The following is a 23,832-nucleotide window of genomic DNA, read 5'->3' as shown; positions in this document are numbered from 1 at the left end:
CGATGCAGGGGACGCGGGTTCGTGCCCCGGTCCGGGAGGATCCCACATGCTGCGGAGCATCTGGGCCCGTGAGCCATGGCCGCTGAGCCTGCACGTCCGGAGCCTGTGCTCCGTAACGGGAGAGGCCACAACAGTAAGAGGCCCGCGTACGGCAAAAAAAAGAAAAAAAAAAGCAATATCTGGGAAGCACAGTGAAGCAAAGTGCAATAAAATGAGGATAATTGCTACAGTAGCCACAGAACTCAGGGAAACACTTTATTTACTGTTACCAGTGTATCATAGAGGACATTATAAGGGATACAGATGAACAGGCAGGGCAAGATCTAGAAGTGTCCCGAGCAAAGGAGCATCTCTCCCTGTGGAGTCTGAGTGTGTTACCCTCTCAGCTTCACCCACCGGAAACTCTCCAAACCCCTCCATTTAGAATTGTTATGGAGGTCGTTGTGTTGGCCTGTTGAGTAAATCATTGGCTGTTGGTGACTAGGTCAATCCCCAGCCCCTCTCCCTTCCTGGTGGCGGGGTGGAGGTGGGGCTGAAAGTGCCAACCCGCTAATCACGTGGTTGGTTCCCCTGGCAACCAGCCTGCATCCTGAAGCCTTCTGGGGGCTTCCAGCCACCAGTCATCACTGACTTAAACTCAGGCATGATGGAAACTGGTTTGCAATGGATAACGAAAGGCGCTCCCATCACTTCTACCACTCAGGAGATTCTGAGAGTTTTAGGAGCCTGGACAAAGACCGAAAAAATATATATTCCTTATGAAGTCGCAACACCACAGGTAGGACAGGCGTGGTTGATAGCCTGTCTCTGCAGGGAGACAAACCTGGTCTTATCTCAGTTCCGGTACCTACTTCCCATGTGACTTTGAGCGACTTAATTCTCTGGGCCTATTTCCTCATCTGGAAATTGAGGAGAAAGCCACCTGCCTCCCTCATAAGGCTGCTGTTACACGAATTCAATGATATCACCCCTAAGCGCCTGGTACACATTAGAGGTTAGGAGGTCGTAGGGCCCCCGAGCGCCAGGCTCTACACTTGGCTGGGCTGTGTCCTGCTGTGAACTTGCACTGGTTCGTTTGGGGTGTGGGTTTCTTTGCAGGGACTGGACTCTCCTTCAGACAGGTGAAGTCCAGCGGGTCTGGGGAAGGCGTTGCCCTTACATTTCCGTTTGCTCAGCTCTTAAGTAAGGGTTTTCCATGAGAAGGACTTCCTTCCCCGACATTTCATGGATGAGAATCCCTGTGGGTTCTTGTTAACATAGAAACTCCCAGGCCCGTCTCATATCCATAAATCAGAACCTCCAAGGGAGGGAATGGAAGCCTCTGGCATTAACAAGGGCCCTGGTGATTCCTGTTTTTGGAGCCACCAGAAGACACCAATTCACTAGGTAAACCTGTCAAGGTGAGATGCCCGAGTCTGTGTCTCTGCACTTGCCTGCATTTTAGGAAGTAATTGACACGTGAAATGTGGTCCCCAAATAGACGGGCAGTGTCAGCATCACCCGGAGTATGTTACCGAGGCAGCCTCAACTAGTGGTTCTCAAAGTGTGGTGCCAGCTCCCCGTGTCAGCTTACCTGGAGACGTCTTAGAAATGCAGGTTCTTGGATTGTGGAATGTGGGAATCAGATGATGGGGTTGGGGCCCGTGGTCTGCGTTTTAGCAGGCTCGCCAGGGGGAGTCAGGTTGGAGAATCACCGCTCTATGTCTTAGATTTGAATGACTAAACAGACTGATACAAAAAACATAGAAATGGCTGAATTCTGGGCTTGTCTCCATGTCCCCGTCTGGAAAATGCAGTGACATCACCTTCCCAGTGGAGTTGTGAGTTCAGACATGGTACTTTGATGATTGTGCCCACTCACTCTCTACAAGCCTTGGAATAATTGCCACCATCTGATAAGGTGTTCTGGTTTTTTCTGTCTGTGCCCTCACCCCATGCCCATGTTTCATTCGCCCTCTCAAGAGCAGCTGCACACAGACACTGAGGCACCTTCCCCAGCCCCTGTAAACCAGAAGCCAAATCGCCCACCAAGCCTCCGACACCTGCCCACCGGTGCTCTGATATTCTCTAAGCTGAGGTTCAGAGATGTGGGCTCCTCCCCTCTCCTGGGAAGGCTTGGGGGAGGTTAATTTTTTAACTCTGTTGTTGGTCTACACGGCTGTTTGCCAAAGGAACCGAAGAACAAACAGAAGCAGCATGTCCTTTGCTGAATGCCTGGCATTTTGGCAAAAGCTACCATCTTGGTGCCACTTCACATGCCCAGCCCACCTTCCTCCTTATTCAACTACTTTTAAAAATTTATGTTTAGTTTCACACTCTCCCAGGCCTGTTCCAAGCACTTTCAACCCATTGAGTTATTTAATCCTCACACTATCGTTATGCCCATTTTACAGGTGGGGAAACTGAGACCGGGAGAGGTTACAAAACTTGCCCAGGGTCACACCACTTGTCAATTCTATGGTGGTTCCCTGGTGACTGTACTTCAACTTGGAAGGAATTTTGTAGAGATGGGACCTGGCACCCTCGGGGCCTTAAATTGTCGACCTTGTGCCTCGTCCAGTGCTGAAATGAGATACTCCCCCGACACTTCTTTCCAGATTGCAGTCCCTGTATTGGACGCTGGTTAACTAAGATGTGAGCCTGACTCCACTTTCCCTACTTGTCACCCCCAGCCTGTCCTCTGCTGGCCACTCACAGATAGCCCTTTCGGACGACCGCCTCTCAGTGTTTCCTGCCTCAAAAAGTGGGGATTGTTCTTTCTAAAGACACCCAGGAACACAACCTGCATCAGAGTCAGGGTTTACTAGCTGCTGCAACTGCTGAGAACATACTAGAAGAACCCTCAGGCAGAGGACTCTCAGCAAGAGGGCATCCAGAGGCGCATAGTATAGGATTTGGGCTAATTCTAAGGAATTAGGTTGCAGATTGGCAAATAAAAATACCGGACAGGGCTTCCCTGGTGGCGCAGTGGTTGAGAGTCCGCCTGCCAATGCAGGGGACACGGGTTCGTGCCCCGGTCCGGGAGGATCCCACATGCGCAGAGCGGCTGGGCCCGTGCGCCATGGCCGCTAAGCCTGCGCATCCGGAGCCTGTGCTCCGCAACGGGAGAGGCCACAGCAGTGAGAGGCCCGTGTACCAACAACAACAACAACAAAAAAAAAAAACAGACACCAGCTGAATTTGAATTTCAGATATAGCATAAGTACATCCTATGCAATATTGGGGACATACTTATAAAAAAATTATTCACTGTTTATCTAAAATTCAGATTTAACTGGGCACCCTGTCTTTTATCTGGCAACCCTGAAGGAGGATTGGTGTGTCATCAGGAAGTGAGGGCAATCCCGTGACTAGGCAGCACAGTGAGTTTTATCCAGAAGGCAGGAGGAATGGAGGGAGACAAGGCGCCAATGCTACAGAGGCAGCCGACGCTGTGTGTCAGAAGAGGGGGCCGTTTAGTCATTTCTGTGGGTTGAGTGTCTGTGTTCTGTCTTGTTTCAGACCTGGCCCCTGGCAGCCTTGTCGAATTGGTGTGGTGACATTCTGTGTATGTTACTTAAGTTCAGGTGGAAACATGCCAGTTCTAGTTGAACTTCCCAGTTCGGGGCTTGTTTCAGTCTCCCGAGAAGCTGATGGCTGAAGATGCAGATCCTCCTGAGGGTTCTGGTCCAGGACAGCCAGTCCAGTCTGGGCCGCTGGTTCTCTGGACATACTTCTGGTTGTTACAGCTTGGGTGCGTGTGCAGCTGGCAGGCTTCCTATCACACACAGGCAGCCCCCAGAACAAAGAATCATCTGACCCTAAATGTCCATTGTGCAGAAGTTGAAAACTCCTGGTCTGCAATGTCAGTTAGGAAATAACCCATTCCTGGGGTTTCTCTATCTCTGGGGCAGGTCTTCCAGAAGTAAAGAAAGCAAGAAAAGTGTGAGTGTCGTTAGCACCCACTGTCCTGAAGTAGTACCACCTGGGTCTAGGTCAGCCCCTGGCCATTCATAGTAGGTGTTCAATAAATATGCTGAATGAATGAAACAGCGTGTAATGCATGTGTGTGTGTATTACCCATATATCGTTCATTTCTTCAACCTGTATTGATTCAGCACCTAGGGTGGCAGGGCCAGCCCTGGGCACTGAGTATGCGGTGATGGGGAAGCAGATAACGATCAGAGAAACTTGAGCTTGAAGGACAGACAGGTAGGAAGGCCTGAGTGGGGAGGGATCGTTGAGGAGGTGGTGTTTAAGCTGAACCCTGCAGGAGACAAAGAGGCAGGGAGAAAATTATTCCCAGACAAGGGGGAAGCACACAAGCCGGGGAGCGGGACCTGAACCTCTGAAAGAAGAGCAGGGTGGCCAGTGTCTGGGCAGCGGGAGACGGGGGTGGGCATGAGGTAAGGGCCCGGTGCGGGGGGAGTAGCCAGGGCCTTCGTGCTGACTGGGTGAGGACCCGGGGATCATTCTTAGTACAGTGAAGCCACGAGCATTTGGGGGAGACGGAGTGACATGATCCCACATGTGTGCAGCCCTCGGAAAGCTTGGCGACAGCACCCTGTCTTTAATCCATCAACCAAGAAAACCAGAGTACAATTCACATCTTCCCTGGCGCCCGCCCCTCATGGGTGCAGAGTGGGCCTCCCACCCAGCACAGCTCAGCTTGCTAGTCAACCCACCCGTGTCCCCGTGCCTGGCCGCTCCCTGCAGAAACATCCCTTCTCTCCTCTCCCAAGACGCCTCCCGAGTCTCCCCATCACCTCCGGTGCACTCTGCCTCACCCTCCACCTTCTCATCTTTATTGTGCACGTCGTCTTGGCCCGTCTGGAGCCGTGGACTTCGCGTTTTCCTTCTCTGAACCTTCTCAGAATCGGCCCTGCAAACGCTGGACCAGAGCCAGCTGCCACTTGAAGGCAAGGCATTAAGGAATGTTGTGAGGTCTCGGTGTGTATTTGTTGCTCAGGCCCGCCCCAGAGTTTTTGAAATAACTCCTGTACCTGAAATATGCGGAGTAGACTGGAGGGCAGACACCCAGGCAACCGGAGAGTCACTTAGGGCAGAGTCAGCAAACTGCCACCCTCAGGTCAGACCCGGCCAGCACCTGTCTTCATGGTGGGGACACAGACACGCCTGGTCATTGAGGTGCTGTGCACGGCTGCTTCCATCCCATGGTGGTGGAGCCAAGTTGCTCCAGAGACCGAACGGCCTCTGGAGCCTAATATATTGACCCTCTGGCCCTCTGTAGGAAGAGTTAGCTGAGCCCTGACTTGGGAGATAATTGCATTTTGCAACTGAATTCTCAAAGGCAATCTTGAGTGTGGGTAGCAGCGTCTCCAGTTTACAGATGAACACATGGCAAGGCCACTAAGGGCCTGGTCTCCAAGGGCGTGGCCCATGCGCTTTCCCAAACCACATTCCCTGCCTCCTATAGGTCATCAGAAGTAGCCAGAGTGAATATACCAGAGCTCTCGACCTCTGGTGCCTGCAGGGGCCAGGTGCCTAACCTAAACCAGTCGAGCCCTCCCAGGTGCATGTTGGTAATTGAGCACTGACCTTTGGCCTCAGTATTGGCGAACAGTAGGGAGTGGTGGGGACTGAGGCAAACCGGAAGCAGATATCCCGTATAAAGAGGTCAGCATCACCACGGCCCAGAGTTTTTCAGTTTCAAGAAGCTAGAAACCTAGATTTTTATGGAAACCTCCTGATTTTTTTGTATGAAACATCATATGTTTAAATGCTGCAACCATTTTAGTTATAAAAGACAGGACAAGCCCACGTGGGGCGAGTCAGACAAAACATAGCCGAGTGTGTCCAGAGGCCTCCAAGGACCTCTGATATATGACATCCACGTTGGAGGGACTGTCAGAGCCGTCCTCGGGAAGGGCGGGTCCCTAACGAGACGCCAGGCAGCTGGGAGTTGCCCTGGGGTCTAACCAGAGGAGCTTCCGTACCAGCCTTTAGCCCTGGCTTCTGGGAAAGCCTTCAGCTGGGCATGAGAGCAGCTTCAGACTTCACTTATCTGCAGAGGGAAGGAAATGCCTGGGAGCCAAGAAGGAGACAGACGCAGGAAGACTGAGCTTGGGATGTCCTGGGGAGCCCCAGGGTCTGAGATGAAGCTGGTAAGTTCATCCTGGGGACAGCCAACAGGAGCTTCCCAGGGGTGCACACGTCAGCCTTCTCAAATGTAGCAAAGCCCAGTATTACCTTCAGTGCCTCAAAGATGTGCATCCTTACCTGGGAAAAGACTCGTGGGAAGGTCATGGCTCTGCAGGTCTAAGAACCCTGTCTGCCAAGCCCTGTTGCTTCGTTACCACCTGCTTGATGTGGGACAAACTCTCCAAACCTCAGTTTCCTCATCTGTGAAATAGGGTTACGAAAAGCCCCAGACCTATCACACTGGGATGATGTGAGGATTAAATAAATGACATGATGGTTGGTACCCATTAAGTGGTAGCTGCCATTGGCTGAAGCTGGCTGACAAAGCATATTTCTTTACCTGTCCTGTGACATGTGACGTGGATGTCGTGAGACTTCCCCAGTTAGGACAACTTCTGTCTGTCCTTCACTCATCACATCCATAGAGCTACCGCCTCAAGGCCTGACAAGACTCATCTAAGAAGCATCACGTTATGTTCTGTACATAAGAACTTCAGAAAGACTTTGGACATCAGAGAGAGGGGGAGACTAACCCACTGGTAACTAGAATCATGGTGTGGAAGGAATCGCTCATCGCGGGGCATACAAGTGAATGGGAGTTGGGGATAATTCGAGGAGCGCAAAGACATCATCGTTTACAACTAAGGCTTCAAGTTCAAAAGTTCAGAGTTTTTCAGAATCAAACTGGAGAGAGAGAAATGACTGCCAGGCCAAAGAAGGTAAAGCTTCATTTCCGTTCGGAGAGATTTGTGGTCATCTGATGAGCATCTCCTATTTGAAGGAGCTGGATTTCAGGCTTGAGTGGCGGAAAAAAATCCCCACAGGGAACTCTATGCCTGCTCTCAAGTTTTTGCTAGTAATCTACTAAAGGACATGAAACACCTGTCCCCAGTGCAGCCCATTTCATAATCTCCCCCCTGAGCCCGCCTCCCTGTCTCCTTCACCCCTGCCACTCACCCTACGGTGCTTTCCTGCCCTACCCCAAGACCACACTAAATGCCTTTAGAGTTTCCCAAAGTCTGAAAAATTCTGACCCACCACCACCATTTGTATATAATTTAAAATATTTTTTTATTTTTCCCACGTGACACGCAAGTTAACTATATGATGAAATGAAAATGCTTCCTTCCTGGAAACCTTTGACAGCCAAGTGCTGGGCTCAGCAGCCTCCACCCACCACCAGCTGGGGCTCTTATGGCCACAGATGTGTGGGCACCTTCCCTATGCTGGTTCCCATTCATCCCCCCACCAAGTGATCATCACCCCTTTTACAGATGAGAAGACTGAGGCTCAGGGAGGTTACGGTCTCCCCCACGGGTCCCCCAGGCGGCAGGAGCCCAAGCTGGCCTTCCAACCAGGGCTGTGTGGTTCTGGGGCTCATCAGGAAGCTCGGTGGGTCTGCCTGGGGACCCCTGAACCTTGACTCACTGGGGGGCTAAGCAGGAGCCCCAGTTAAGGGGCTCAGCTCAGTGTGGTCAGGGTGCCCAGGGGTTGTGGCACAACCAGGCCTTGGAGCCCAGTGGCCTGTGCAGGAAGAGGTGTGTCAGCCACACTTCCTCTGACTAGGGGTCCAAGCGTACTTAGATGCAGATTTTGAGGATGAGGAACAGAGCTGCCTGAACTTTCCAAAGCAGAGATTTCCCAGCAAGAAGAGTGTGCAAAGTGAGCTTTGGAGATGAGCTGGGAGAAATTAGGGAAGTGATTCCTGGCAGCCTGTTTTGTTTTTTTCATCTTTATTGGCGTATGATTGCTTTACAATGTTGTGTTAGTTTCTGCTTTATAACAAAGTGAATCAGCTCTGTGTATACATATATCCCCATATCCCCTCCCTCTTGAGCCTCCTTCCCACCCTCCCTATCCCACCCCTCTAGGTCGTCACACAGCACCGAGCTGATCTCCCTGTGCTGTGCAGCAGCTTCCCACTAGCCAGCCATCTTACATTTGGTAGTGTGTATATGTCAGTGCTCCTTTCTCACTTCGTCCCAGCTTCCCCTTACTCCCTGTGTCCTCAAGTCCGTTCTCTACATCTGGCGGCCTGGTTTTCATTCTTAAGTACGTTGTTTTCATTCCCCCGCCTCCCGCCCCGGGGGTAGGGGGTGAGGGTTTTGAGTGATATCATTTCAGATTTACAGCAGAGTTGTGACAATGGCACAAAGGATCCTTTGTATTATGTACTATCATGTATGTTATATAATATCACATATACATGCTATACAATTTCAAATTTCCATAAAAAGTTGCAAGAAGAGTTCAAGGGCCTTCTCTGTGCTCACAGAAGTCATCTGGCCATAGACAAGTTTCTTGTCTGAACCCAAAGGCTCAGATCCAAAACCAGGCGAGAGCTTTCGGGCATTGCTTGTAGGCACCAAAGGAAGGCATGTGGTGTTGGACCCAGCTCTCTAGCTCCGGCCCCGACCTCAGGCCTGCAGGTCGATGCTCCTGTTGTAAGGCCAGCTCTTCCCTCCTGGAGGGTCTCAGCCCAGCCGCCTGGTTCCAGGAGGCTTGTCCAGCATTGGGAAGATTCCCAGTATCCTGGGCTGGAATGGTCACTCCTAACCCTCTTGGTGTGTGAACATCAGGCTGTTCTCCATCCTGAGTGTTTGGTGTCATCAGAAGACGCCGAGATGTAGAGACACATGACTGCGGGGGCTACATTTTATCCCGGCATCAAGAGGCCCTGGGTCCGTAGGTGTGGAATCGGTGGACAGGCTCTCCAGAGGTCACACCTCTTCACATCTCGGACCCTCTGGGGCTTCGCTTCGACCACTGTTACCTTCTTAGGGGACCCCAGGGTTTAGAAGCTGGAGCTGGACTATTGTAGCTTATTTCCTCCAAAGACGGTCCCTGTAGCATAGATCTGTAAAAAAGACAAGACAAAACACTCTGAAACCCTGTTTTCTGACTTTTATGGATTCTGTTTTTTAACTGTGGTAAAACATACATAAAATTTACCGTTTTAACCATATTTAAGTGTGCATTTCTGTTGCATTAAGTACATTCACATTATTGTGCCCCCGTCCCAACCATCCATCTTCAGAACCTTTACATCTTCCCAAACTGAAACTCCGCACCCATTAAACACTCACTTCCCCTTCCTTCACCCCCGCCCCAGCCCCTGGCGACCACCATTCTACTGTCTGTCTCTATGAACTTGATTATACTCTAGGAACCTCATATCCGTGGAATCGTACAGTGTTTGTCCTTTTGTGACTGGCTTATTTCACTCAGCATCATGTCCTCCAGGTTCACCCATGATGGAGCGTGTATCAGAATTTCCTTCCTTTTTAAGGCAGAACAGTATTTGATTATGTGTATAAACCGCATCTTGTTTATCCATTCATCTGTTGATGACCATGTGGGCTGCTTCCCCCTTTCACCTATTGTGAGTAATGCCGCTATGAACGTGGGATGGATTCTGCTTCTAAAAGTTTTTAGTTCTCTTGCCCTGAGTACGAACATTAAAACATCTCTGATAGAGGAACATCACCCACAAGGTACCTGAGCATGTGTATTGTGGGGACTGTGTGCTAGGACTGAAGTTAAGCCTGAGTCTCTTGCAAAATGCAGCTCCTGGTGTCTGCCAGCTGGGGTGGGGGCCATGCAGTCTGCTCGGTGAGCAGAGGGGCAGCACTGTGACTTAGGGCCAGTTAAAGTTGTCCAAGTCACTACCGGCTGTGGCCACTCACCAGGCATGTGTTTCCTGTTACTTTTCTCTGTCTTACCTTGCCGGCCACATTGTAAGCCTTTTTAGGGACAGGGACGTCTGATACGTCTTTCAGTGTCCATTTAGCCCAGTTCCCCAAAGGTGGCCGATCTTCAATAATGTGTGTTGACAGTGGCTCTCATTCCAAATCTGCTATCTACCCGCGCTGTGCTTGGACATCTTTGGTGCCCAGATATGCCAGATATGTACTTTCCCACCATCAGAAGGACTTTTCAACAGCTGTTCTCTTGTTTGCAGCTGAGCAGCTGAATTAAATTAGTGAATGGAAGCCTTAAAACAATTCGAGTTGATTAACCTATATATATATACACATATATATTGGTTTTGTCCTCAGGGCTCTTGGACCCCTAGAACCTTGCTCCACATCAGCCGAGGAGTTTGTTGAAATGCAGAATCTCAGGCCCTACCCCGAACCTAGGAACCAAGACCTGCGTTTTTGACAGGATCCCCAAGTGATGCACGTGTGCATCCCAGTTTGGGAAATACTAGTCTGGGCAATATTATTCTGCTAGTTTCATTCTGAATGATAAAGAGGGTTGCAACCCTCTTTATCAAACTTGTCCCGTTTGTGTAGAGGAGAGACGAGGCCAAGCTAGCGCTGGAACGCTGTGCCCCATTCTGGTCACTTAACCTAAGCAGAGTTGCGAGAATAGTCCCGTGTATACCTGTTACCTGGGAACATAAGGGAGGGACCAAGGCACCCAGCTGCCTCAGATGGAGGAGGTAACCTGAGAGGCCTTGCTCTGAATTTATAGCGAAAAGAACCACACTGGTTGGGGTCCCCCAGAGGCAGGTTCAGAGACAGGTTATGAACACCAGCAGTCTGTTTGGGAGGTGATCACCAGAAGCTCAGGTCGGGGCATAGGGAGGTGAGACAGAGAAGGGAGAACAGCCACTGGGGCTTAGTCCCGCTGGGGGCCTTGGGGAGACTGTATATTGAGCATCAGAGCTGTCCCTCCTGGGTAAGGGGAAGCTGGGGTATCTGTGCATGGAGCCCCTCCTGCTCTGACCTCATCCGCCCACAGAACATCCGCAGCCTTGGGCAGAGGCATCCACGTGCTTGCTGTGGAGCCTGAGGGAGCAGCGACCCCGGGAGGTACGGGCGGGGTGCTACCTGTACCTTCTGCCTGTATCCCATCTGAAGTTCTGGGGTGCCTCGGCCGACATCTACATCAGAGCTCCAGGTCCTGATGAGGAACAAAGCCTTTGCATTTTAGTCAGTTTCAAAGCCCCAATGATTCATCACCTCCGAGCTACTAATCATCTTCACAAGACTGAAAATGACCAGACTTTACATTGTCTTACAATCCAAAGTCCCTTTTCATAATCCCTCTGCCTTCTTCCTTCCCTAAATTAAATATATGTGCTCAGAGGATGTTGCCATACTCAATTTACAGAAAAAACATTTTTAATGATCGATTCCACATTTTTTATCTTCATGTCGCAAGTTGGAGATTCATGTCTCCTCTCCTGTTACTTTCCCTTTGAACCCTTACTCCATTTCTCTTTTTTAAAAAAAATTAAAATTGAAATCCCAAATATGGCAGTTACTATTCCTAGGGGCCATGTCAGCATCTCCTGAAGTCAGCATTTCCTTAAGAGTTTCTGTAGAACACTGCTCCTCGGAAAGTGTCCTCAACAGGGTCTTAAAGATGAAAAGGGCTTATAAGCGGAATCTAAAAAACTAAGAAGACACATGAACTTATTTGTAAAACAGAAACAGACTCACAGACTTAGAGAATGAACTTATGGTTATCAGTGGGGGAAGAGTGGGGGGAGGGATAGATTGGGAGTTTGAGATTGACATATACACACCACTATATATAAAATAGATAACTAATAAGGACCTACTGTATAACACAGGGAACTCTACTCAATACTCTGTAATGGCCTATATGGGAAAAAGATCTAAAAAAAGAGGGGATATATGTATATGTATAACTCACTCACTTTGCTGTACACCTGAAACTAACAAAACATTGTTAATCAACTATACTCCAATATAAAATAAAAATTAAAAGAAAAAAAAGATCAAGAGGGCTGTGGAATCCTACACGCTCTGTTCTCTTCCTGGAGACCCTCACTTACACCGGCTTCTTAAAAGGTTCTGAAGAGTCCATGTGAACTTGTTTAATTGAATGTTTAACCCAGTTTCATTGGCTATTTCCAATGCTCCTGGAGCAGTAACTCTTTCTTTGAAATCATGCCTGTTCACATCCCATACCACTAGTGTTGGGTGAAAACCATTTGAAGAAATGCCACTTGAAACACTCTCAGTGCATTTGAAATTAGTAGCACTGGGGTGGGCTGAGCAGAGGCAGTGGGCACAGGAAAATTACAGCTGAGAGTTTGCACTGGTTTTTATAGCTAGGAAAAAAAGAGAGAGAGAGAAAAAAAACTTCCTTACGTGTAACTGATATTTTGGAATGAGGAGTGACTCTGATTCCATGCTGAAGTTAACCCCTGGCCTGTAATTGAGTAGACTTGTCAAAAAAAAAGGTGGGCTGTGTGGGTGAGGTACAGCTCTGAGTGTCAACTTGGCCTCGAGGGGGGAGGAACATAATTCATTAGCTCAGGCCATGACAACTGGCAGAGCATCCCATTTCCTTAGTTTTAGCAAGGCCTGCACCAACCAAGTGGTATATTGCTGGCACTTCCATTTGGCAACTTTTAGCACCTACTGGGAGACTATCATATTGCCAAACCCAGGAGCTCTGAAGACTTGTCTAACTGCTAGGCTCTTAACTCCAGGCTCTGTATGAATTCCACCTGTCGAACTATTCTTTTACTTCTGTTTTCCCCAAAGAAGATAGCTATTTTTCCTATGGAAAAAAAAATAGCTATAGCAGAAAAAATTCTTAATGTAAAGAAGAACGAGAATACCACCTATATTGTACCCTCTTTAATTGCTCCACCTGGAAATGAGCCCTGTGAGAATCTTGATGCTGATGAGTACAGAATTTTGCTTTCTCTGTTTGTAATTCTATTGTATTACATTAATCCATAGATAAATATATTACACAAATGGGCTCAGAGAATACATACAACTTTTTTCCCACTGAATAACAGGTCTCTGTATTTATATACTGACATATCAGTAAACATATATATGTGTGTGTGTATGTATATGACGGAATCACTATTTTAAGGGCTGTATAATATTCCAGTATCTTGCTGTACCACACTTTTAAGGAGGCCACTGTTATTAGACACTTAGTCCTTTTTCCATTGTTCATGATTATAAATGATGCTCCCAAGAACCTCCTTTAACATATACCTGATTGCTTCTTTGGATCAATTCCTAGAATTGGAAATGCTGAATTCGATAGTTTGCATACTGAGTTGCAGTTATATACATTCAGATTGACTTCCAGAAAGGGTGAGTCATTATTTCTCCTCCAGGGCTTATAGAAAGCCCTGTGCAGGCAGCTGCTCGGTCGGAAGCTGGAGGTGGTAAAAGGGAAGTGAATGTGACTTAGATATTTATGCCCCCGCATTCCGGAAAGGCTAAGGGGGGCAGCTGGCCATCACCAAGAGTTTGAGCCAGAAGAGGCATTAGAAATCCATTGATGTATTGAATGCTTGAAGAAACTGAAGTCCAGAGAGGTTAAGCGACCCACCCCCCTCACCCTGTACACACACAGGGCCAAGGACCCCCAGTCGTCAAGTCTCTTAGAACGGATAGACGTGAAAAACATAATTCTCATACAAATACGTAGTGAGCGTGTGTCAGAGATTGATTTAACTCATTAAGGAGAAAATCAACAAATTATTAAAGCCAATCACAGATGGCAGAGACTAGCAAATAAAGAGTGGGCCAGTTGGTCCAAGTGTCCAGACCTGAGGTATCCTCCGGATCCCTCCCCCTGCCGGTGCCTCAAACGGCTGACCGTTCACCAAGAATTTTGTATCCAAGGCCCAGAAGTTTGTTACTGAAGGTGATGAATGCTGACATGGATGCAGTTGATGCTGAAAATCAGGTGGAACTGGAGGAAAAAACATGACTTATTAATCAAGTGTTGGAACTCCAACACACACTTGAAGATCTCTCTGCAAGAGTAGATGCAGTTAAGGAAGAAAATCTGAAGCTAAAATCAGAAAACCAAGTTCTTGGACAATAGATAGAAAACCTCATATCAGCTTCTAGTGTTTTTCAAACAACTGACACAAAAAGCAAAAGAAAATAAGGGATTGATATCCCTTATGTCTATGGAATTGCTGCCAATCCTTTTTCTTTAAAACTTGGCTAGATTCCAAAAGTTATAGTACTTTTGATTGTGGCTTCACTGAGTATTTACGAAGATAATGTCAGATCTAAGCAAAATTAAGAGCATAACAGGAGACTTCCATGAGTTCGTGTATTATGTTAGTCTACGAAAATGTGCAAACGTATTGTAGAGACTTTATAATTAGAAATACAGGGCTTCCCTGGTGGCGCAGTGGTTGACAGTCCGCCTGCCGATGCAGGGGACACGGGTTCGCGCCCTGGTCCGGGAAGATCCCACATGCCGCGGAGCGGCTGGGCCCATGAGCCATGGCCACTGAGCCTGCTTGTCCGGAGCCTGTGCTCCGCAACGGGAGAGGCCACAACAGTGAGAGGCCCGCGTACCGCAAAAAAAAAAAAAAGAAATGCATATTTATGAAACTTGAAAATGAATGTTATATCAAATTTGCTTTGATTTATAGGTTTAGCATTGTCTTTTATTGTAGGCATAGTTAGAGATACAAGAAGATAACCACTGTGTTGTGAAAAAGTAACCAAAATCACGTACTGAATGCACAGCTTTATATACCCTGTCCACCATCGCGTGTCTCTTCTCCATTTGCTTTCTTCCCATTTTCCTTCCCCTAAGGAAAAAATTGGTTTCACATTTGTAAAAAGTAATTTTAGTTAATCATCTAAGAGAGTAGCCCAAACTCTGTTGAAACTTAAGCAAAGTAAGATACTTTCTCAGTTTAGGGCTTATTTGTTATATTTAGTAATAAGATAGGATAGTTGGTTTCTGTTTAATCAATTGAAAACGGGGGCTATAAAGATGAAGATTTTTCTTTGAAACTGAATTATCGTATTGGGAAGATTTGTCGTTAAAAACTTCCTTTGCACAAAATAATCCACTTGATATCTGAAAAGATGAGCTCTGGTTGTGTGTGTGTTTGAAACAGAAAATTTTGAGGAAAAATAGAAATAGGGTAGGAAAAGTATTCAATACTTGGTAAGTACTTGTAACCATCTACAAATGTTTTTAGTCCAAATTTGTGTTATCTCTGGCACAGATTAGATTTGGGGGGGAATATATAAGAAAATGGATTAAGTTTGGCTAACCTTATGTAAACCACACCTAGAAGGGAATAAAGTTTGGTCTCAGGTTTATTTGCAGTACCCAGATGGTCAACTTTGCAAAGTCCCTTAAAAGTATTTTAGTATCAGAATCATGAATAAAATGGGAGAGTTTTACATGTATACTAATTGATGCTGTCTCAGTATTTTATCTACTTCTCCCAGAATTTTCTGTAAACCCAACTACTGGTTTGCAGAGTTTTAGTCATTTAACAGTTTTTTTAAATTTAGTTTGTAGATTCCATTTGGTAAAGAAATCAGTATCAGAAGTAATGTTAAAATATTAAATAGCAAGAGAGATCCACTAATATAGTTTATGGTTATTAAATTTAGGCTAATCATGGAATGATCTTAATGTTTGTATTGGTGTAAGATTTGATGACTTTAGCTGTATGAATATATAATAGTCATACTGCAAACATTTTGCATCCCTTTGTGACCTAATTTTCAAACATTTAAAGTTGTGTTGCCATTATGCTTTGCTGTTTAATGAAAAGCTGTTTCAAAAAAATAAGTAAATAAATGAAGAGTGGACAAAAGTATTTTATCTTGAACCAGCTTTAACATCTACCACTAGCCAGCTTTGTGTATCTAACTTTGCAAGGTTAGATATGGGCTTGATACTGCTGATATGCAACCATTTTTTGCACTTCCAACACTGCAATTTTATATAATTCAGCCTAACACAAAACTGGCTCAACGTGGACAGGGCAATAAAACCAAAACCCTTGGGGTTACCTTTTCTGCCAAACAAATGTCATTTGCACCGTTTCAATCTTCCACAAGTTCTGCATCTGACTTTACAGAGTCTGAGCCTTCATCAAAAGAAAAGAGTTGAGGAAATTCCCTGGCTGTTCAGTGATTAGGACTCGGCGCGTTCACTTCCGGGGTCCCGGGTTCAATCCCTGGTTGGGGAACTAAGATCCCGCAAGACGTGCGATTCAGAGAAAAAAATTTAAAAAAAGAAGAGTTGAACAAAATGAGATCCCAGGCGACCCTTAAGCAGGCTTGTTAGATGGTGCCCAACTAGGACTTTGAAGGGAACTCTTTTTGCTTCAAGTTTTGCATAGTTTTCTTAACTGTAGGAACAACTTTTGTGGCTGAACCAATGAGTGGGTGGACAAGGCTGATTGTAGTGGTGAACCTACCCACACTGGGATTCCTCTGAATGCTCAAAGGCTGAAAGGGCAGCACATTCGGGCTTTAGCTCTAGTTTCCCATGCGATTGGCCTCCCAGTTTCCTTTTTCCCAGGACCTGAGCAGAGATGCCTGCTCGCTGTGTGGGAATCTGCTCTGGCCAGTCTTCAGCCTCTGGCTTCGTGGAACACCTCTCGGGAGACTGCCACACCTGGAGGGGGCGCCAGGTGGAGCCCAGGAAGCTGGAAGGCTGGCTGGTCATCTGACTGCACCTGTTTTGTAAGTTCCAGGATGTTAGTCCCATGCAGCATGTTTGTTACTAAGAAGACAACAAAACAAGGCACTAACAGTCGACCAACACAACCTCAGGCCCTTCCACTTGAGCTCCATGAAGACAATTGACAGTGCATTTCCATTCTAAGATGTACTGATTTTCAAAATTTACCATCTCTGAAGTTATGTGTATCCTATAGTCAATGGTGTGTTATAACTGGCGGATCTTTTTTTTTTCTTGATGGTGTCTTATAATGATACTATCTTAAATTTGATGGAGCACATTGTATGTCTTCTCTGTTGTTGACGTAGAGTACTCTATATATGTTTCTTTTTTTTTTCTTATTTTCCCCCAGCTTTATTGAGATATAATTGACATCCAGCACTGTTCAGCATAATGACCTGACTTACATACATCATGAAATGATGACCACACGAAGTTGAATGAACATCCATCATCTCATATAGCTACAAAAGAAAAGAAAAAGAAAAAAGATTTTTTTTCCTTGTGATGAGAACTCTTAGGATTTACTCTCTTACATTACATCCCAGTACTTATTTATCTTATAACTGAAAGTTTGTACCTTTTGACTACCTTCATCCAATTCCCCTCCCCGACCCTCAACTCCCACCTCTGGTAACCACAAATCTGATCTCTTTTTCTATCAGTTTGTTTGTTTTTGAAGTATAATTGAGCTACAAGACTAAGTTAATTTCTGGTGCACAACACAGTGATTCAGTATTTCTGTACATTACAAAATGATCACCACTGTAAACATTTCTTTAAAATCTTTTCAAAATATGGAAAATCAAGACTTCAGACACAAATGCTGAAGCCAGGGCTGTAGAAACATTAGTGCCAACTCTTAGAAAGAGCTTTGTGCTTCTGTCGGTTAGCTTATTATTTCACCTTAAAACACAAAGCCACGGGCAGTGATATGGCGATATCTGTGACATCTGAGGTCACTGAAGAATCTAACGCAACACTGGCCTCAGACAACTGACAGAGTAAATCAGGACCTCAGCTCAGTCATTCGACTGTTTCAAGGTACACCACACTGGCTGCTTCCATGTTTCATATGTAGAACTACAGACAATCTGTGTATCTTTATTTTTTAATACATTTATTTATTTAATTTATTTATTTTTGGCTGCGTTGGGTCTTCATTGTTGTGCACGGGCTTTCTCTAGTTGTGGTGAGCGGGAGCTACTCTTCGTTGAGGTGCGCGGGCTTCTCATTGCGGTGGCTTCTCTTGTTGCAGAGCACAGGTTCTAGAGCACAGGCTCAGTAGTTGTGGCACACTGGCTTAGTTGCTCCACGGCATGTGGGATCTTCCTGGACCGGGGCTCGAACCTGTGTCCCCTGCATTGGCAGGCGGATTCTTAACCACTGCGCCACCAAGGAAGCCCCACTCTGTGAATCTTAAAAAAATTTTTTTTTCCAATGTAACTAAATTTAAAGTTATATCAGTGTTTGCTGTGGAGGATCATTTCAAATATGGTTAAACTAACAGACAGCTCTGGGCTGGGCCTCTAGAAGTGGCACCGATTTACTCCCCATATTTGGGCCTCCCCATGTTTAGTGGCAAGTGTCTGGCAGGGTAGAGCCAGTGTGGGTCTCTCTTACAAGTCGACAGAAGGAGTTTACAATTGAGTCATTAGAGAGGCCGTGTTTTAAAGCCAACGGCTTCCACTCAGTGAGAACTTAATCACGGCTCAGAAGAGAGCTCTACGCTCTGCATGTGCAACACATCGGTGTGTTTGCTGGTGAATAATTGAAAACTCTTAAGCGGCACCTTTGCAGTGGCTGCCACAATGTCAGCTACTTCCCCATGGTGTCCAGCTGAGGCTCTAATGGTCGGGCTGGAGCCCCACCCACTCTGTGCCCTGATTTACCCCTGATCTAGAAGGAAATGAACAGGGAAGTTACCAAGAGGAAGGCGGAAGACAGAAGAGCACCCATTCATTCAACAGCTCCTGGGCCCCAGACTGTCCTGAGTTCAGAGGTCTCCACAGAGCAGAAGGACACCGTTCCTGCTCTACAGAATTTACATCCAGGTGGGAGCCATTCGAGAGAGCCTCTGGCTCCGGGAGGGTCCCAGATGCAGGACCGTCAACCTCAGGTGGTGAAGGAGGGCGGCCAAGTGGGAAGGTTGGGGGCATCTTGGGTCAGTGTCTCCAGAAACAAACCCAGAGCTAAAGATTTTCATGAACGTGACTTATCAAGAAGTGCTCCCAAGAGAAACTCATAGCAGAGTGGGGCAGAGAAGGTCAGCAAGGGTCCAAGTTCAAGCACAGTCCCCTGAGTGTAACTTTGGCTCCATCTTAAAGGAACAGAGGTGAGGGATCTGGAGTATTTACACCCCAGCGCCTATCAGTCAGTGGTCCAGAACTGACTCTGAGGGCCCTTCTGGGTCTCTGTGCACCAGACAAAGCAGGTTCCGTCCTCCAACAAGGGACTTGGGGCTGGCCGTGGAGGGCCAGTTCCCTTCCCCTGAAGGCATTGGGGAAGCACCTAACATGTCTGGCGGAAGCACCGGTCTCGGGGGAGGCCACTGTGCAGGCTGATGTTTGCAGGGCTTTTTAGACGTGGGGAAGGCCCAAGAGGCTAAGCGCTACTGAAGCCTGGTCCCTCGATGAGGTCCTGCAAGGAGTACCGGTGCACGTAAGGGGCACCAGTACTGACTGGGTCTCCCCGAATTTCAAATATTCCTACCCATTCAAAGTACATCCATGCTGGACTTCCCTGGTGGCTCAGGGGTTAAGAATCTGCCTGCTAATGCAGGGGACATGGCTTCGAGACCTGGTCCGGGGAAGATCCCACATGCTGTGGAGCAACTAAGCCCGTGCGCCACAACTACTGAGCCCACGAGCCACAACTACTGAAGCCCCCACACCTATAGCCCGTGCTCTGCAACAAGAGAAGCCACCGCGATGAGAAGCCCGCGCACCACAACGAAGAGTAGCCCCCGCTCGCCGCAACTAGAGAAAGCCTACGCACAGCAACGAAGACCCAACGCAGCCAAAGATAAATAAATTCATTTAAAAAAAACAAAAACAAAGTACATCCATGCTTATCAGGCCCCTAAGAAGCCCCGTGGAATTCAGGTGCCCGGGAGGACATAGCACGTGGAGGGCTCCCTCATGGGCATTGCCGCAGGACCTGCGTCCCCAGCAGATACAATCAGCCGGCACATCCTGCATCCTTAACCCCAGCCCGTACTTCTGGCACGCCTTAAACCAGACCTCTCACTTTTCTGTCCTCCGAGGGTGGTGGTGTACATCGCTAAGCCCTCTCCCCACGGACAAACACTAAAGGTGCCCGTCTGCTGCGGACTTGGCCTGCAGCACCTCCTTGGACTCTTAAACAGCCCTGAGGAGCAGGCCTCAGAGTGTCCTCAGTTCATGGATGAGAAAATTTAAGGGGTCAAATTATTTCCTCAAGGATGCCTTGCTTGAATTAGCAGAGCCAAAGGAATTTGAAGCTGGGCCTTTAGCCAAAATTCTGCTTTTAAATATTCAATTATTCACTTGTGTTTGTTTCTTCTAAATACTGCTATTTACTACTTTGTGCTAAAAACAGAAAGTTACTCGTGTCGAACCATTCACTTAACTCAGAGGATGGGGAGGGGTGGATTGTTTATTAGCTTTTCCTCTACGTGAGTGTGTTGGAGATGGGCTGTATTTTTTTTAATTCCAAAGGAGAAAGTGGAATAAAAAGGTAGTGTGTGTTGTTTTTTGGTAAACGGGAAGGCTCTGATTGTGGTTAAGGGGCCGTTTTGGATCAGCAGGGCTAGTAGGGACGGTGGCATAAATACTGTGGCACCCTTTGGCTCTCCATTTGGAATGAAAAATCCAGGGCAGAGCTCATGCCTTCTGGGCCACCCCCAGGCTTTGGGCAAATTGAGGAAAAGCAGCCTTCTGGGCACATTCTTTGGTCTGCAGAAGGCACCTTGGGGCAGATGTAGGCGTCCCAGGGCCAGGGTTTAGGGGCAGAGGACCGGGGGGCATGGGTAACCAGCCCTGGCCTTACTATAGTCAACTCCTCACCTCCTCGTCCTGACTTCACATCACACTCAGAATTAAGTCCAGATGGATGAAAGGCCTACAGATAAACAAATACATCATATGTAAATAGGAAAACTATGTGTGTCTTAGCATAAAACAGAGGAGACTTTATTACTTCAAGATAAGGTATGTCTTCCTAGCAAAGTTTAGTCAGCAAGAACCGTAAGGAACTTTTGATTCTATCAACATTGAAAGTTTAACGAAACATAAAAGACAGAGACGTGGGATGAGAGAAAATCTTTTAAATATTTGAGACAATGGATTCATATCCACAACTTACACAACTTAAGAAAAATCAAGAAACCCCAAAACGGCAGCAAATAAATGAACAGGCAATCCTTCCGAGGAAGAAATACAAATAGACAACAAAAATAGGTAGGGGAGGAAAAGTTGCCACCCCAAAATATTTCTTTGGCATGCAGATTATTTGGAGCTGAAAACAATCACCCAAAAGACTCCAGAAGGGGACTTCCCTGGTGGTCCAGTGGGTAAGAATCCACGCTTCCAATGCAGGGGGCCTGGGTTTGATCCCTGGTTGGGGAACTAGATACCGCATGCATGCCGCAACTAAGGAGTCTCCATGCCGCAACTAAGACCCGGCACAGCCAAAATAAATATTAAAAAAAAAAACTCAGGAAGAACTTTTGACCTTCCTCCTAAACTGCCTAAAAGAATGCAGACAGAGGACCTGTTCCAGGAAGGGAGCCGTCACCATAAATACCTCTAATATGAACGAGGTGGTGGACAGGATGTCTGTTCATACTCCTCTCTGGGTCCCATTGTCTCTGCAGGGCCCAGAAAACCTTTGTTTCCCAAACATCTGCTGTTCCATCTCATGTGAACTGCCCTCCTCCCCTTTGAAGCCCCAAACCACTATCCCAACATCCTCTTTTGTCTTGAGCTGAAGGTGGTATATAAAGGTTTTGGCCATTTTGGCGAGTTACCCAGTTCTCCTGGGTCTCTCCCATGCGTACATGTTATTAAACTTTTGTTTGATTTTCTGCTGTTAATCTGTCTCATTTTAATTTATTTTAGTTCTTAACTCTTAGACCAGCCAGAAGGACCTAGAAGGGCAGAGGAAAATTTATTCCTCCCTGACACATATAATCTGGGCAAAGCACATTAAGACAATAAAATGCCACTTGTACTCATCAGATTAGCCAAAGCTTAGAAGTCTGATACCAGCAAACACTAAGTGAGGTGGATGTTTTCAAAGAAGGTGGAGGCACTGTAGCTGGACACGGACCCCTGGAGAGCCACGTGGTACCACCTCAACCTATTACGTGCCTAGAACCTGGCATTTTCTCTGAGGTTTCACACAATACACAGGGCTGTTCATTATGGTAAGAATTGTGACAGCAACGTATTGGAAATGACCTAAGCATCTATCAAGATAGAATGGATAGGACTTCCCTGGTGGCGCAATGGTTAAGAATCTGCCCGCCAATGCAGGGGACACGGGTTCAATACCTGGATCCCATATGCCACGGAGCAACTAAGCCCATACGCCACAACTACTGAGCCTACACTCTAGAGCCTGTGAGCCACAACTACTGAGCCCACACGCCACAACTACTGAGGCAGCACTATAGAGCCCATGCTCCACAACAAGAGAAGCCACTGCAACGAGAAGTCTGTATGGAGCAACGAAGACCGACACAGCCAAAAAAAAAAAAAAAAAATAGGTAGAATGGATACATGGTATATTCCTCCTGCATGGTTTATCCCTCTGGTGGAAAACCATTCCCACTGAAAATGAATGAACCAAGGTTTCGTGTATCAACATGGATAAATCCTACAAGATTTCCTTGGGTGAAATGAGTGTAAACAAGGTATAGGACCATACATCAGTACGATTCCAGCTGGTAGAAAAAGCACACAGTGATAACATTCAAGAGTGATACATACAAAACTGATCGTTGTGGTTCCCTCTGAGTAGGTGGGATTATAGGTGTTAGTCAAGGGAGATTAGTTTTGTTTGTTTTTGGCCTCGCCATGCGACATGCAGGATCTTAGTTCCCCAGCCAGGGATCGAACCCATGCCCCCTGCATTGGGAGCGTGGAGTCTTAACCACTGGACTGCCAGGGAAGTCCTGAGGGAGATTAGTTTTAACTATGTGGACTAAAAAAAAATGCACAACCTAAAAGTTGAGAATTATGTTTTATTCGGTGGACATCCTGAGGTGATAACTCTGAGGGACTGTTCCAGAGAGGTCAGGGAGGAGCCAGATATATAGGGGTTTTTGCAAAAAAGAACAAGTAGTCTGAACATCAAAAGGATACTGTTCATTAAGGAAAAAACAGACATCTCAAATTAATGAATTTAGCACTTTCCTATGGGAAAGATGCAGGAGTCTGGCTCATTGACATCATTACTTTTTAAAAATTTATTTATTTATATCTTTTTTTTTTTTTTTTTTGCGGTATGTGGGCCTCTCACTGTTGTGGCCTCTCCCGTTGCGGAGCACAGGCTCCGGATGCGCAGGCTCCGGACGCGCAGGCTCAGCGGCCATGGCTCACGGGCCCAGCCACTCCACGGCATGTGGGATCTTCCCGGACCGGGACACGAACCCGTGTCCCCTGCATCGGCAGGCGGACTCTCAACCACTGCGCCACCAGGGAAGCCCTATTTATTTATTTTTGCTGTGTTGGGTCTTCATTTCTGTGCGAGGGCTTTCTCTAGTTGCGGCAAGCAGGGGCCACTCTTCATCGCGGTGTGCGGGCCTCTCACTGTTGCGGCCTCTCTTGTTGCCGAGCACAGGCTCCAGACGCGCAGGTTCAGTAGCTGTGGCTCACGGGCCCTGTTGCTCCGCGGCATGTGGGATCTTCCCAGACCAGGGCTCGAACCCGTGTCCCCTGCATTGGCAGGCGAATTCTTAACCACTGCGCCACCAGGGAAGCCCGACATCATTCCTTGGTATGCACCGTAGCTATCTAGGGACCCTATCCTGTTTTGAGTCCCCTCAGCGTGCACAGTCAGGGAACTACAGTGGCTGCTGGCTTGATGGCCCTGACAGCCTTTGTTTACTGATATGACAGGCAACACTCTTCATCTACAACTACAATAATCTGTGTTTTTCATGGGAATGTATTATGTTTGTAATTTTAATTAAATTTCAAAAATGTAAATGCAAACACTCTTGGGAGACGT

General features: G+C 47.0%; 1 protein-coding gene and 1 pseudogene across 4 annotated transcripts in view; both read left to right on the top strand.

The window, feature by feature from the left end:
- Nucleotides 1-23,832, top strand: part of RIN2 (Ras and Rab interactor 2) — a gene marked incomplete at both ends in the record, with an annotated part of 102,572 nt that overhangs the window by 10,472 nt on the left and 68,268 nt on the right. The gene's annotated exons all lie outside the window — the stretch shown is intronic.
- LOC307062580 (short coiled-coil protein-like) lies at nt 13,807-14,052 on the top strand (annotated as a pseudogene). The gene has a single exon. The product of its transcript is annotated as a short coiled-coil protein-like (transcript).

The sequence above is a fragment of the Hyperoodon ampullatus genome (assembly GCF_949752795.1).
Source record: "Hyperoodon ampullatus genome assembly, chromosome: 14".
Lineage (NCBI taxonomy): Eukaryota > Metazoa > Chordata > Mammalia > Artiodactyla > Ziphiidae > Hyperoodon > Hyperoodon ampullatus.
Note: the sequence above shows the minus strand (reverse complement) of the source record. Positions and strands in the feature narration are given on the sequence as shown.